This window comes from Protopterus annectens, chromosome 2.part2, assembly GCF_019279795.1.
Source record: "Protopterus annectens isolate FY-2018-M chromosome 2.part2, PAN1.0, whole genome shotgun sequence".
In the NCBI taxonomy this organism is placed as follows: domain Eukaryota; kingdom Metazoa; phylum Chordata; order Ceratodontiformes; family Protopteridae; genus Protopterus; species Protopterus annectens.
This window is the reverse complement of record NC_056730.1, coordinates 537,232,094-537,245,776: the sequence shown is the minus strand read 5'-3', so window position 1 is coordinate 537,245,776 and position 13,683 is coordinate 537,232,094.

Below are 13,683 nucleotides of genomic sequence, written 5' to 3'. Positions count from 1 at the left end.
AGCTACAGTGCTCTCTGTGCAGCTAAACACAGTTTTGGACTTCTCAGCCAGATCATGGGCAGCTACTAAGGGAAAATGTATCTACTGAAGTTTTTGCATCTGTAATTGCCAGTGGCTATCCCCACTGCACGGTAGTGCTCTATGGTCTATGGAGGTGCTCTACACGTAAACAGATGAATACAGCAGAGCAGTGGCTGGTTGGCTAACTGTGTAGTTGTGTTAAAACAAAAGCAAACCTGTGCAAATGCGGGGCTATGTAACAACAGTGAGCAAACTGAACCCTTTTCCAGCAACCTTCAATCAGATGATTCCAAACTGCACTCTACTGTCACAAAGATGCAGGAGGGCCCTCTCCAACAAAAAGATAGCCTGGTTTAGTGCTCAATTTAACAAAGAGAACCAGATTTAGTAGGTCTGAATCCAGTCTATGCCACAGCACACAAAAGTGCAACAAATCAGCAATAACAGTTTTAAAAAATCAACAATGTAGCAAAAATACAACTTAAAAGTACAATATACAGTGTAAAATTGCACTTATGGTAAGCAGAATTTAACAGATTCCTTGGATTGCATAGATGGCAGATTGTCTCAGTAACCACCCCCCTTGCATGTATCTTACTTCTCAAATCCTCTATACCACCCCCCCCTTCTTCCTCTCTTGTCTACTCACTGGCTAAACTTCTGTTCCTCACTACTTCACAACTGTCATATATCCTCTTCTCTCTCCTCCCTGAATTCCACAAAAGTAACCTCTTTCTCCATTCCTGTCTCTTTTCGAGTCCCTTGCCCATTGATAATAAATTCTATACCTACAGACACTGCACTGCTAGATTTTAATTACTTTTGACTCTTATAATTTCTAATATAAATATTTTGTATACCGCCTATGATTACTTAGTGTATCTATGTAATTTGTTAGATAATTTAACATATACTATCTTTAAATAATTATTTTTATCTTCTGAACCATTGTATTTGTTATACCACGTTGTAATCACTAGTGGAGCTTTTCTCCCCGGGCCTCCACTGAAAAAGGGCTTCTGCCCTGTCAGACTAACCAGGTCAACAAATGTCAAATAAATAAATAAATGTAGTTTTATTGGGTGTAGTGCTTATTAATCAGCTTATCATGTTTTTAGTGCCTTTATAAATTCTGTACAATTGAGTGGCTCTTGGCTTATTTATACAAAGCAAAGTATTTTTATTGAATAATTGCAGTTTTATAAGCTGTTTAAAATACCCTACTGTATCCTATCTTTAAGTTTGTGGTAGCATTCCATATCTTTTAAGTTGGTTTGTGGTAACATTTCACTCTGGACACTCCTTTACTGTGCTTTTACATTAGAAGGACTGGGATTATTCATCTAGTTGCAATAAATGTTTAGCTGGTCTATCTGAGATGAAAATACACAAAAGAGCTCTGAGTATTTTTTTTTTGCACTTCTTTTGTATGCTGTGTCTGTACTTCAGCAGTCTCAAAAAATGTACTGTCTGCTGCTCTTTAAGTGGTTAATTGCACTGTATTAGATTGTATCAGTTAGTCGTAGGGCTGTTGTAAGCGGTTTGTGTGGTCTTGTTACACTTTGGCTCCAAACCAGCCATTCTACATTAAGAAGGTGTTTTTCTGCACAATTGTGGCAGAAGTGTGCTGATCTAACCTGTCTGAGTTGGGGTTTGTGGGTAGAAGGCTTATTGTGAGTTTTCCTGACTGGTAGTTAGCTTAAAACTTGTTTCTCTTTGCTTGTATTTAAGCCTCACATTTGTATGGTGCTGCTCTTTACTTAGTGGCAGTTAGCAGTGCCGTCTATAGATGCAAAGGCCTAGAATCTCAGTTTTCTCTAAACAACTATCAGTAAAAGCCTTACAGGCTTTTCTACTGGTCTAGGAGAAACTCAGTTGTGTAATGAGTAGTGTTGCCTTATTGATCAAACTTAGCCTACTCAAAGTATATGTCCCTCTTGTAGTCTCAGCACTCCCAACACAGTCCTGTCAAGTTAGTCCATTCCCATCCCTAATAAAACACACAGTAAGAACCTGCTATCATGGATGGGTAGTTTCCTATCATCTCTCTGGCCAGCCTAATAGACATGGGCATCCTGAGGCAGTGTAGTAATTGTCTCATGTAAACTGACAACCACTTACTCATGAAACAAACAAATACTTTATGTCAGAGATGTAGTTACAATATGAAATTGGAGGCAAAACTCTCACATAAAGACAAATCAAATGTCAAACAGGTTGTCAACACACTTCCCACACTAAAAAAGGACATGACACATAATCCCACATATGCAGAGATACTGAGTAGTAACTTACCCCCAAATGAAAACCACTTACACAAATAACAATACAAAAAACAACAATAACGTATAATAACACACACACCAGTGCCTCAGCAGATAAACCCATAAGGCGTAACACCACAATACCTAATGTATTGGTCATAGGTGATTCCATTGTGAAACACATGGATGTTCCTCTCTCCAGGCTAGATAAAGAGTGGGTTATGGTTAGCTGCCTGACAAGTACCAGGATCCATCAATTCACTCAAGCACTCAAGTCAATCAACCACCAGTGCTGGTATGACTCCATTACAGTCCATGTGAGGGTGAATGACTTGAGATGTACCTCACTGGACTATATGAAGAGAGCCATGACTGAGCTGTCAGATTATGTGTCCCAGGCAGGTATAAGCCTAGCCTTAAGCAGCATTCTACTTTCTCCAAGGATGATGCCACAATACAAACAAAAAATGATTGACTTTAACAATTGGCTTAACTTCTGGTGTCAGTCCAAGGGGATTGAATATCTATCAGCCTGAGAAGACATGGTCAACAGTCCATGCTGCTTTGCCAGAGATGGTCTGCACCTGTCTCCTCTAGGCTTTTGGATACTGGTAAAGGCATTATCCACCCCTATTGTGCCTTTTTAGGCAGTGTCAAAATAACCAACCTCCCAACATAGCAAAATACTCTCTAGATAAACTCTAGGTACTGCATTTTAATGCTAGGAGTCTAAACAAGGAACTGCACTCCCTGGAAGCACTCCTCACTTTGGAAGATGCCGACTTCTGTCTAGTCACTGAGACATGGTTCTAAGCCATGGAAAGCACCCCGGCCATGCAGGGCTACAATGCATTCCATATGTTCAGACCACAAATTGAATGGGAAACAGCCAAATGAATAGGTGTATCCATCTGTCTTGAGCTGCTCCATGTCAAGTTAACTATAGGCAAACCCCCCCTTCCAAATCTAGCTAGCTATAGGTCATCCACCATGAAACAGGAAAAGCATACCATGTACCTGGTGTTACTGGAGTCACTTGCCATACAGCCTAACACTTACTCATGGGTGATTTTAATTATCCTACCATTGACTGGAAAACATACGCAACCACAAACATGCTGGGCCTAAGTTTCTTGAACTTTGTCAATACAAATGCTCTGAAACAGCTAGTCAGCACACCCACAAGAGGCTCAAATGTCCTGGACATAGTACTCACTAGCATGGAAGAGCATTGCATCCCCCCATGTGATGCCTTCCCTGGTAAGGCTGGACCATAAATCAGTCTCATTCGATGTAATTATAAAACCAGATACACCATCAAGCTCAAAAACACTGAAGAATTTTTCAAAGACAAATTACCTCCTACTAAGTGATGGTATAAGAAGTTTTAAAGTCCCCTCGAATACAGATAACATGGACTGCTATGCAGAGGTATACACCAATGCCCTATATAACCATTTACTGTAAGCAGTTGTATGTACAGATTTGGATGTACTTGACTGGATTAAAACCAGGTCTTGCCAACTGCTGAAGTTACTTCTGCTAGGTGAGTGATCGGAAGTGGGCATAGTACTGCATATGACATTGTACAACTGAGTATGCTGTTCACGGATGTGTATTACTGCAGACACTACAGGTCAAAGTCTTTTAACGACTGATAATGTTTAAAGAAAGTGAGGTAGATGAAGGTCGATCCTGTATTGATTTTCAGTCCCTGTGTAATGTCATGGATTAGCGGCAGTCCTGAAACATGGCCTGGACGCTTGCACCTGTGTCAAAATGCGCCCCCCCCCACCTTCTTTCCTCTGTCTGCTGTTGTTTTCTCCAGTGAAAGAAAGCCCATGTTGCTCAGCCAAATATTTTGGACATACTGCACTTTGTTTTAGTAGCCCTTTCAGCTGTAGGTGTTGAACCATTATAAGAAATCATTGTTAATATTTCCAGTTTGTCCTTTACCTGCATACAACAAGGTTTGTACAGATTTTCCCCACCTGAATGAGGTAACATTATGTTGAATGACTGCTTCACTGCTCTGTGTTTTTACCTGGTTCGCTTTCAGTCACAGTGTTGCCTCGCTTGTGTGGAAATACTGGCAAAACACATATTAATTAAGTATACAAAATTATAGGAGGTATAACACAGTGCCTCAGACCTCTCAACTGTCCCTATTGTTGAGGAATGTTTCTATTTTCAGGCATATCTCTCTCTTCCTTTTAACACAAGACATTGAAAATATCGGTCTTGGCAATGCTCACAGTCCTCAGTTTATTCAGTCAGCTGTCACATGCAAACGAAAGGAGTTGTTCTGCACATTATAAAGCCTATGATTGTGCAGCACCAGACAAGTATTGCCTGTCTGCCAAATCAAATAAAAAGAAAAACTTGACCTTACCTAATGAAAATGAATCCTTTCACATCACATTTGTCAGTCCTGCATAAATGATAAAATAACACCGAAACACAGCAGTGCGAAGACCTGGTAGGGGGTTAATGGAAAAGTACCCAACAAGAGAAAGAAACTAATATCCAAGAACAAGTGGGAACTGGCTCAGCAGGGAAGAAATCCCTCCCTAGCTTAAACAAATAAATGAGAGATCTTGTCAAGTCCTGTAAAGCTAATTACAAAGAAAAATAGCCTCCCTAGCTAAGGATAATCAGAAAGCATTCTTTAACTATGTCCAAAATCTAAAAGGAAATACCCAGCTATGTGCTGAACTAGTTGTGGACAGCACCACCCATAATCAGTTAGAGGTAATAGCCAACCTGCTAGCAGACTTCACCCCTTGTCTCCTCCAGTCATCCTCCAAAATATACCTGCCACCATTCCTCAGTTTATTACCTCAAGACAGCAGGTCATCTCGGCACTCTCCAAGGCCACAAACACAGCATCAGTGGGACCATACTATATCTCAGGTTGCCTTTTAAACAACTTAAAACATGACCAAATAGACCCACTTGGATCCCTGTTTAATTACAGCCTGTGAACTGGCTATGTTGCAAAATATAGGACAGCAACAGTAATCCCTCTGCACAACGAGGGGCCATCAAATCAACCCTTGGAATTATATGCCCATAAACTTGACTAGCCCCATCTGCAAGGCTATGGAAAGAATCATTATAGACCTTATTAACAAGGACATAGGTAATCTCCAAACTCTGGACCCAACTCAGTTCGGATTCATTAGAGCTTGATCATGCTTGTTAAACATGGTTAACGTCTTTGAGAAAGTCACCAAGGCCATGGATGAGGGAAATACAGTGCATACCACCTATCTTGACCTAACCAAGGCAGCTGACACAATCACCCACTCAGGTATTATAGAGAATTTCTTCCAATTTGGAATTAACTCCTACATTACCAGATGGGTGCCAAGTGGCTCACTAACAGGACACATACTATAAAAGTGAGTGACTTCACCTCTAACAAAAGACTAGTCACCAGTGGCATATCATGGGGATTTGAGCTAAATTCCTTATTGTTCTGAATTTATTTCTCAGAAAGTCCAGGCAAACGTGGACAGCTTGTGGCTGAACAAGTTCACTGACAATTGCAAATTGGGAGCAATCATTGAGTCTAACAATTATGTTAATATACTGCAGATAGGGTTAATGCAGACAAATGATTGTTGCCAAAGCCATGTATTAAAACTAAATGCAAAAAAAGATGCACTATTATTCCCTTTGGAAAGCTGGCATCCCTGCTAATTACATTATAGACAGTACCCCCCTACATGTAGACCCAGTGGTATGTGATATGGGTAATCATGTTGATAGCAACCTGAACTTTGACTACCATGTATCCACAGTAGTAGGGAAATCCTTCTATGTGGCAAATTTTGTAAGTAAAGGTATCACATCTAGATCTAAAGATGTTATGTCCATTATACTCAGCCATCATCAGACCAATAACTGAGTACAATGCTCTGTTTTCCATGTACATCACTAAACACCTGCAACAACTGGAGAGACCACAGAGGTTTCTCACCAAGAAATTACAGGTTACACAAAACAAATCTTATGCGGAAAGACTGAAAGCCATGTCCTGTATTCTGTCTCCTACAGGTTGCTAAGGGGTAACCGGCACTTGGCTTACAGGGCAGTCTCTAAGCCAGCCCTGATGGAAATGCTACACATTCATAAATCAAACTGCATGACGGTCACTCGCTCCAGGGATCTTAATCTAGCTAGCCTCTGACATGAACAGGTCATGCTGTATAGATAGATACAGCTCCCAAAGTCTGCCGCTTCTCTGGAACAAGCTTCCATTTTAAGTGAAACAGAGCCCATCTCTGACCTTCTTCAAATACAACCTAGATCAATGGATTGGTGATCACAAATTCACTCCTGGGGTGGTGCCTATGTCCTTCCTGAACATAAGGAGTCATTATTAACTACCATAGAACCTTACCTCAGTGAACTTCACTGACATAACCACCGACAACTGGGGCAACTCAGAATAAATACGGCTAAGCTTGTAAGGACTCTAGGGCCATTAGCCTAGTAACCTCCTCTTAACATATGAACCTATGTTCATTAGCCTTTGTGAGAAAATTATGACAAGGCAAACTATGCTGGCAGTTCTGCTTCATGAAGGTACACACCTGTCCATCGCCATAGTAGGTAAAACAAAGCAGTCAAGTTTAAAATAATAATATTTGAAACTTATTGAAAGTGTCTGTCATGATGTAAGGTGTTGTCATCTGTGCCAGGGAGAATAGGGCAGTGCATGCGTAACATATGCCAGCATAGTTAGCTGGAGTTTTGTAAATAATTTTGTGTCATTTGACTATCACACTAACTTGTACAGATGCTTGTGTTAAAAATGTATCAACAGTGTTATTATAACTGATTAAATGCTTATGTTTAAACAAAAATTCTGGATGGGAAGAGCAGAGGTTTTCAAAACTGTTCTATATTTTCAAATACTGCAACAGATCTCAGCAAAGCTCTGAGTGTGTATTGTATCAGAGTCAAGTGATCAAATGTTATATCATTCTATAACCAGCACTGAGAGGATGGAACTCACACAGCAGCTTGTTTTGTTTTCTTTTCTTTGGAACCTGATATAAAAATCGATGACAATTATCACAGTCAGTTATTTGTTAGTTGTTAATTCAGCTCAGTTAGTTGGAAGCTCATCACCTTGCCTTGTTGAAGTAAGCATCTCACCATCTAATCCTGCCTTGCTGTATTAATTAAGTAAGCTAAAGAATAGTTATTTTTTGGACAGTCAGGAAATACAGTAAGATTAATTAAGTAGTGTTTTCTGCAGCTGTTTGAATCTGTCCAACTTTGTTATTTTTTATTTCCCCTGTGGTTGAAACTCTGATATTTATTGTACTTGTTTTCTATTTTATCATTTATTATTAAATATTTTTATGTCTTTCATTGTGCATGTTCTTTTAGAGAATACTTTTAATGCTTTGAGAGTACTTGGGCTTATTTTAGTGACATATTGGTCACTCCAAAAAGCCTGGCTGCTTTGATTGCACCATTTAGGTTAGTATTGATTTTTACTCAGTATAATTGGATACACTTGTAAGAGCCTGACAGTGCTTGACTGGTGGCAGCGAGGTTACCTTATAGTCTGGGCAGAAGGCATACAGCTAGTAAATCTGTGCCAGCCTTTCCCAAGAGTATGTGTGTGTGAAAATCAAATACCCAGGTGTGGGTGTGTCAGCTACTTGGAACTGGGACACAATGCTCCAAAGTGAGTCTTGTTTGGGATCTGGACATACACAGAGTCCATTTCCAGGTCTAGAGCAGGTTCCCTGTGTGCTCTTGGAGGAAATTGTGATTGATACAGAGTGCTATATTTGAAATATTGTGTAAATCCATTCCTGTTCTTAGTGACTGTCTCTCATCGGTATCAGTGTTGAACATTGAGGCTTCTTCATTACTGGCCCAAGGTAAAGAGAGGCCATCACAATGTCATATTGTACAAAAATGCCATTTTATTAACTACAGCATGTCTTATAATCTTACTATGCATTTAAAATCAAAATGCTACTGTATTATGTTCAGTATCAAATGTTTATTCTAAGCAGAACTACCCAAGGTCAGAAAAAGTTTCCTAGTAGCTAAGAATTTGTGTGTTTATAAATCATGCTCAAGTATTTCAAAATGCTCAGTAAAAGTAATACATATTATGATTGTCCTGCAATAAGCATTCATATTTTCAGTTACATATTGGCAAAAATGCATAGACAGAGAACTTTATCCCCTGACTGCAGTGACAGAGAGGGTATAAAAAGCAGTTGCATTGCGCACAGTTTATATGTAATATGATTTGCAATTACTGTTAATAACATGCCTCTCAACTGTCCATCTGTGCTTTTGCTTCATATTTGTGCCCTCCTTCTCATGGATTTATTTATTTATTTGGTGAATCACTAAGGATTGCATTCAACTATTGATGTCAGACATTAGAGTTTCATACTTCTGATTGATCAGACAGTGTATGTTGATACAGAACCGGTTATTCCACTGATTTTTAAATTAGAGTATTTAAAAAGTGCCCCTGATTTTGGTCATTGTTCCTGCCATTGTTTTTGACTTTATCCAAAATTATTGAGCAAAGAAGTTGAGAGATATGACATAGTAAAATGATAGCGATGCCAGTAGAGTTCAGTAATAAACAAATTACTGCACTTCATTGTAGTACAGTTTTATTCTACATTGCTGCTGTTATGAAACACTTCTGAATGATGCATTTGTCAGAAGCTATAATCTTTTGCATAAAATATGCATATTTCAATAGATAAAGAAAGTTACTACATCTACAGGTTACACAGACTAAAATCAAGTCATAACAAAGCGACAGTGTCATTGAATAACAATGCGATCTGTAAGCCATAGTCTCTGAAAAAGGCACATCTGTTTTCTTAAGTAAAGTGTCAATTTCATTAGCCAGTTGTTCCAAGATGCCGGGACCAGTTAATAAAGATATTTCTCACACGTAAATAAAGCAAAATGAGTTTAGATTACTTTAATTGTCTCATTGTTTCTGTGAATGTAAAAGAGTAATTACATTTTTTTTGTTTTGTTAGCAATGGAGGACAAAACTTTGTAGATTAAAAGTAGAAGTTTTTAATACGATACTTGGTGCTGCGGTAGCATTGTCGCCTCTCAGTAAGACGTTGTCCTGTTCGATTCTCAGCTAAAGCGTCTTCTGTGTGGAGACATGCATGAATGGGCATACCTTCGTTGAAGGTTGTGCGTCAGAGCTGGCAATTCGGCATGTAAAAATCTACTGCCAATCATTAGCGGACTGGAGTTCTGCTGTGGCGACCCTAACCGGGAAAAGCCGAAAGACACAACAACTTACTGTTGTGGGAATACATAGTCATTTTTAGACTTTAAATAGTAGTACAGTAATGTTGATTGAAGAAAGAAAGGTTGATTAACCTTGAAATGTTATTTTCAGTGGTTTGAATTATCCCTGTATTATGTTCTAATAGTGAGACAATAACTGCAAAGTATATTCAATGAAACAGTTTGCACAGGCAGAATTCCATAAAAATAAGTTCCACACCATGGCCGATTTTCAATGAATGTACTTATTAGTGACATTTTCTATGAGTTTATAAAGACACTGTTTAAAATATAATTCAAACATTTTGAGTCCAATGTCTCACTTACTACCAAATACAGTTTCATTGACACCTGTGTAATATTTATAACTCACTTGTATATTTACAACTTAGTAATATCTTTCTTTTGAAAATTGCATTAGCAGTTGTTGTATCTTTCGGCTTTTCCCAGTTAGGGGCCACCACAGCAGAACTCCGGTCCACTAATGATTGGCAGTAGATTTTTACGTACCGAGTTGCCAGCCCTGATGCACAGCCTTCAACGAAGGTACGCCCATTCACGCATGTCTCCACACAGAAGACGCTCTAGCTGAGAATCAAACAGGACAACATCATACTGTGAGGTAGCAGTAAAGTCTTTAAACTGCATTCCTGTGAAGCCAGACAGAGCTGCTGGAAATATACACATGATACTCAAATCTGTATAAAACACAGCTGATGGCATAAAGTTTAATGTACAAAGTTTGTTTATGGAAAAAATAATATTTGTGTAATAATGGATAACAAATGCTTGTTTAATAGGCGATGCTTTACTAAATATGTAAACAACAATAGCACTGGTATATAAACATTATTATACAATGACTGGCCATTAACATTCAAAAACGAGCATGCTGATTGGTCAGCTCAACTAGTGTGCCCATTGGAAATTAAGCATATAGCAACAGAAAAAATTCCGGTTGCCCAGACTTTCTTCTATTAATATATACTATGGAAATTCTAGTTTTCTTTAATTTAAAAAAAAATAAATAAACTTAGAAATCTGGAGATTTCAAAAGAATGAGATATATGGGGCAGCGAAAATACAAGGATAATCAGATACATTATGCATATCTATAGAAACATACCTAATTATCCTTATATTTTCATTGTCCCTTTTCTCTCGCACATTTGAAGTATCCAGATTTCATTTTTTTATTAAAACAAGAAAAAGAGCAACAAAGATCTTCTTTTCTCCATTGCTTCCTTTCCACAGCTCTAAGTGTGGGAATGTAAGTCCCATACACATGTGCAGTACATCAAGACAGCCCGATGATACCAGGGAAAAACATGGAAGAACACCATGGTACCATTATACAAAGACATTATTTAAGAAAAGTAATTAACTTTTTTCTTAAATAATGTCATTGTATAATAGCAATAACCCATGGCTAGGTGTGGGTAATGCTGATTTACCCACACATAGCCATGGGTTATTGCTGTGTCTGTGGAAGCTACAGCAAATAATTATTTAAGCATTTCAGTTAAAAGCAATGAGCCAGATTCTGTAAAGTTAGTGGATGCTATTAGCAGACAGTACAGCACACCGAAGGAAGACTTCAGCCACCTGATGCGGACGCGATTCCAGAAGATATGCTAAAGGTAGACAGAGTACTTAAGTATTCAGCATAGGATAATTAGGGATTTCACACATGCCAGTCTGATTCCAAAGCACATTGTTCACACAGAATGCAACTGAAATGTGACAAATAACCATACCAACTCTGTTTCTGAAATCCTCAGTGCATACTTTCCAGACCCCAAGGAATTCAAGTGAATACTAAGGATTACTGCAAAATCCAAAGAAAAACAACAAAAAATATATAAAAATGCAATCTGCTGTTAATATAGTACAACAGGCTGCAGTGATGCAAGCCATAAATAAGGCTGTGGCTCTGTGTCCTAGAAGACAAACAGTTAGAGCCAGAGAAAAGCTGCAGCTAAAGCAGTTGTCAGAAGAGAGAATAATTGACAGATATAGTCTAGACAGACAACTGGTGCAGGCTGTCTGTAACATGTGTGCCCCACACATGTCTGTGCAGATCCTGTGAGGAAATTCCTTTCTCCTTGAAACCAAAGTTTGTCTCAGCCTGGATGTACTTGCATCTGGAACATTCCAGAGACACATGGGGATGCTGTGGGAGTCTCAAAAACTGTTAGACACACTCTAACACAGTCTAAGGTGACCTCACTGACATCTCACACCACAGTCTATTCTGTTCAGACCATCTGCAGTGCAGCTTACCCTGGTTGTTCCACAAAGGAGATGGATGAGGTTACAACACCATGTTGAGATGAAAGAGCTAACTGTGAGTTGAAGGCCTTGTGACTGGCAAGACCACAACAGATAGGCCAGCAGCTGAACTCTGTGCAGGTTGGATCACAGATAGTGATTCTTGATGGCCAATGGTGGTTCTGCAGACAGGTGAGCTTCCTCTCACAAGTTGCAATCTGCTAAGCACGGTCAGGGAAAGAAAAATCCTGCTGGTAGTACGACACTTCTGCAGTACTATAGAGGCCAGGGCTTCCACCAGCTGTGCCACAGTTAGCACACTGTCATTCTGAATAGCCAGTGCAGCCATCATCTCACTGTGTCTGCACTCCTGTCCTACATGCATGACATGTAGCTGGTATGCTACACAATCTGTGGTATGGGCAAGTGCATGGACATCTGAATGATGTAGTTGCTGTGACCGTTTATTGTCCTGCAGGAGGAGGCAGACACCCTCTGACACATGGCCATGCACAACATCTGCTTACCTCCATAAACCATGGTGCCCTGTTCCTGGTTGTTATGTGGAACTATATCCAAAAACAATGTCACAGTGGGTTAACCAACACTTAGCTCCAAAGACTAAAATCCAACAATATAAAAAAGTGGGTCAGACACCAACTTATACAATAAAAAACAAAAAGACATTTAATAAAATATTAAATAATAAAACAAAATAACGGCCTCAAATAAACAAAATGGTTACAGCTTTTCCATCAAGTAAAGATGCTTCTTCAGACTATACAGTTTGATACAATGTAATCAGTTAAAAAGACAATTCAAAACAAAGTAACCAATGAAATGTCATTTATGTAAACACCTAGATCTTATAATGGGTTTTAAAGACACAGTATCATTTATGCCAAATCCTTTATCTGATTGTAGAGTAATGATCCATTTAACTTCTGCTATCTCTGTCCTATTTATAATATCTCCTAACCATTTATCCATATGCACAAATTGTATTACCTGAAAAATGAATGTAGAACAGTTAACATACTCATTAACATGTCTAGCTAAAGTGTTAGTTTACACATTCTTACATATCTCACTTTTGTGCTCCTGTGTTCCTACTCTTAAAGATCTATTAGTTTTGCTGATGTAGTAGGCAGAGCAGGTTCTGCATCTTGCCAGATAAACAAGATTCCTATTAGCACAGTCTGCATCTAAAGAAAACTTATATTCCTTATTGGTAGTAGGATGTCTAAAAATGTTACCTTCTCAATATAAGGACAGACTGAACATGATCTACAACTAAAAGTCCCTTCTCTACAAGAATGAAATCTTATAATATTATCACTTTCATAGCAAAGCATTTGTTTCAGTATTTTACCATTCTTAAAACTAAAATATGGTTTGATACCTACCACTTATTTTATCTTTTTATCCATCGTTAAAATATGCCAATTCCTCTTCATAATGTCACAGATATTGGCTAAATCAGAAGAAAAAGTTAAACATAGTTTGACACTATTATAAGTTGATACATTATGGGAGTTATTAATAGACGATTGCATATTATCAAATCTATCTGAAAAATATTGTATCTATCCACCACCTCAAAATTCAAAGTATTCGCATAGTCTCTAGTTTTATATTTTCTAGCTACTAATTCCTCATTAAAGGACATTAACGTATTGTTAAACATTCTATCATCACTGATTAATCTGGACATCCTTATAGATTGTCCCTTCACAATATTTTTAAAGGTATATCCAGGGTGCATGCTAATTCGCTCAACCAGGGTGTTTCTCCTACAGGACTTTCTATGGAG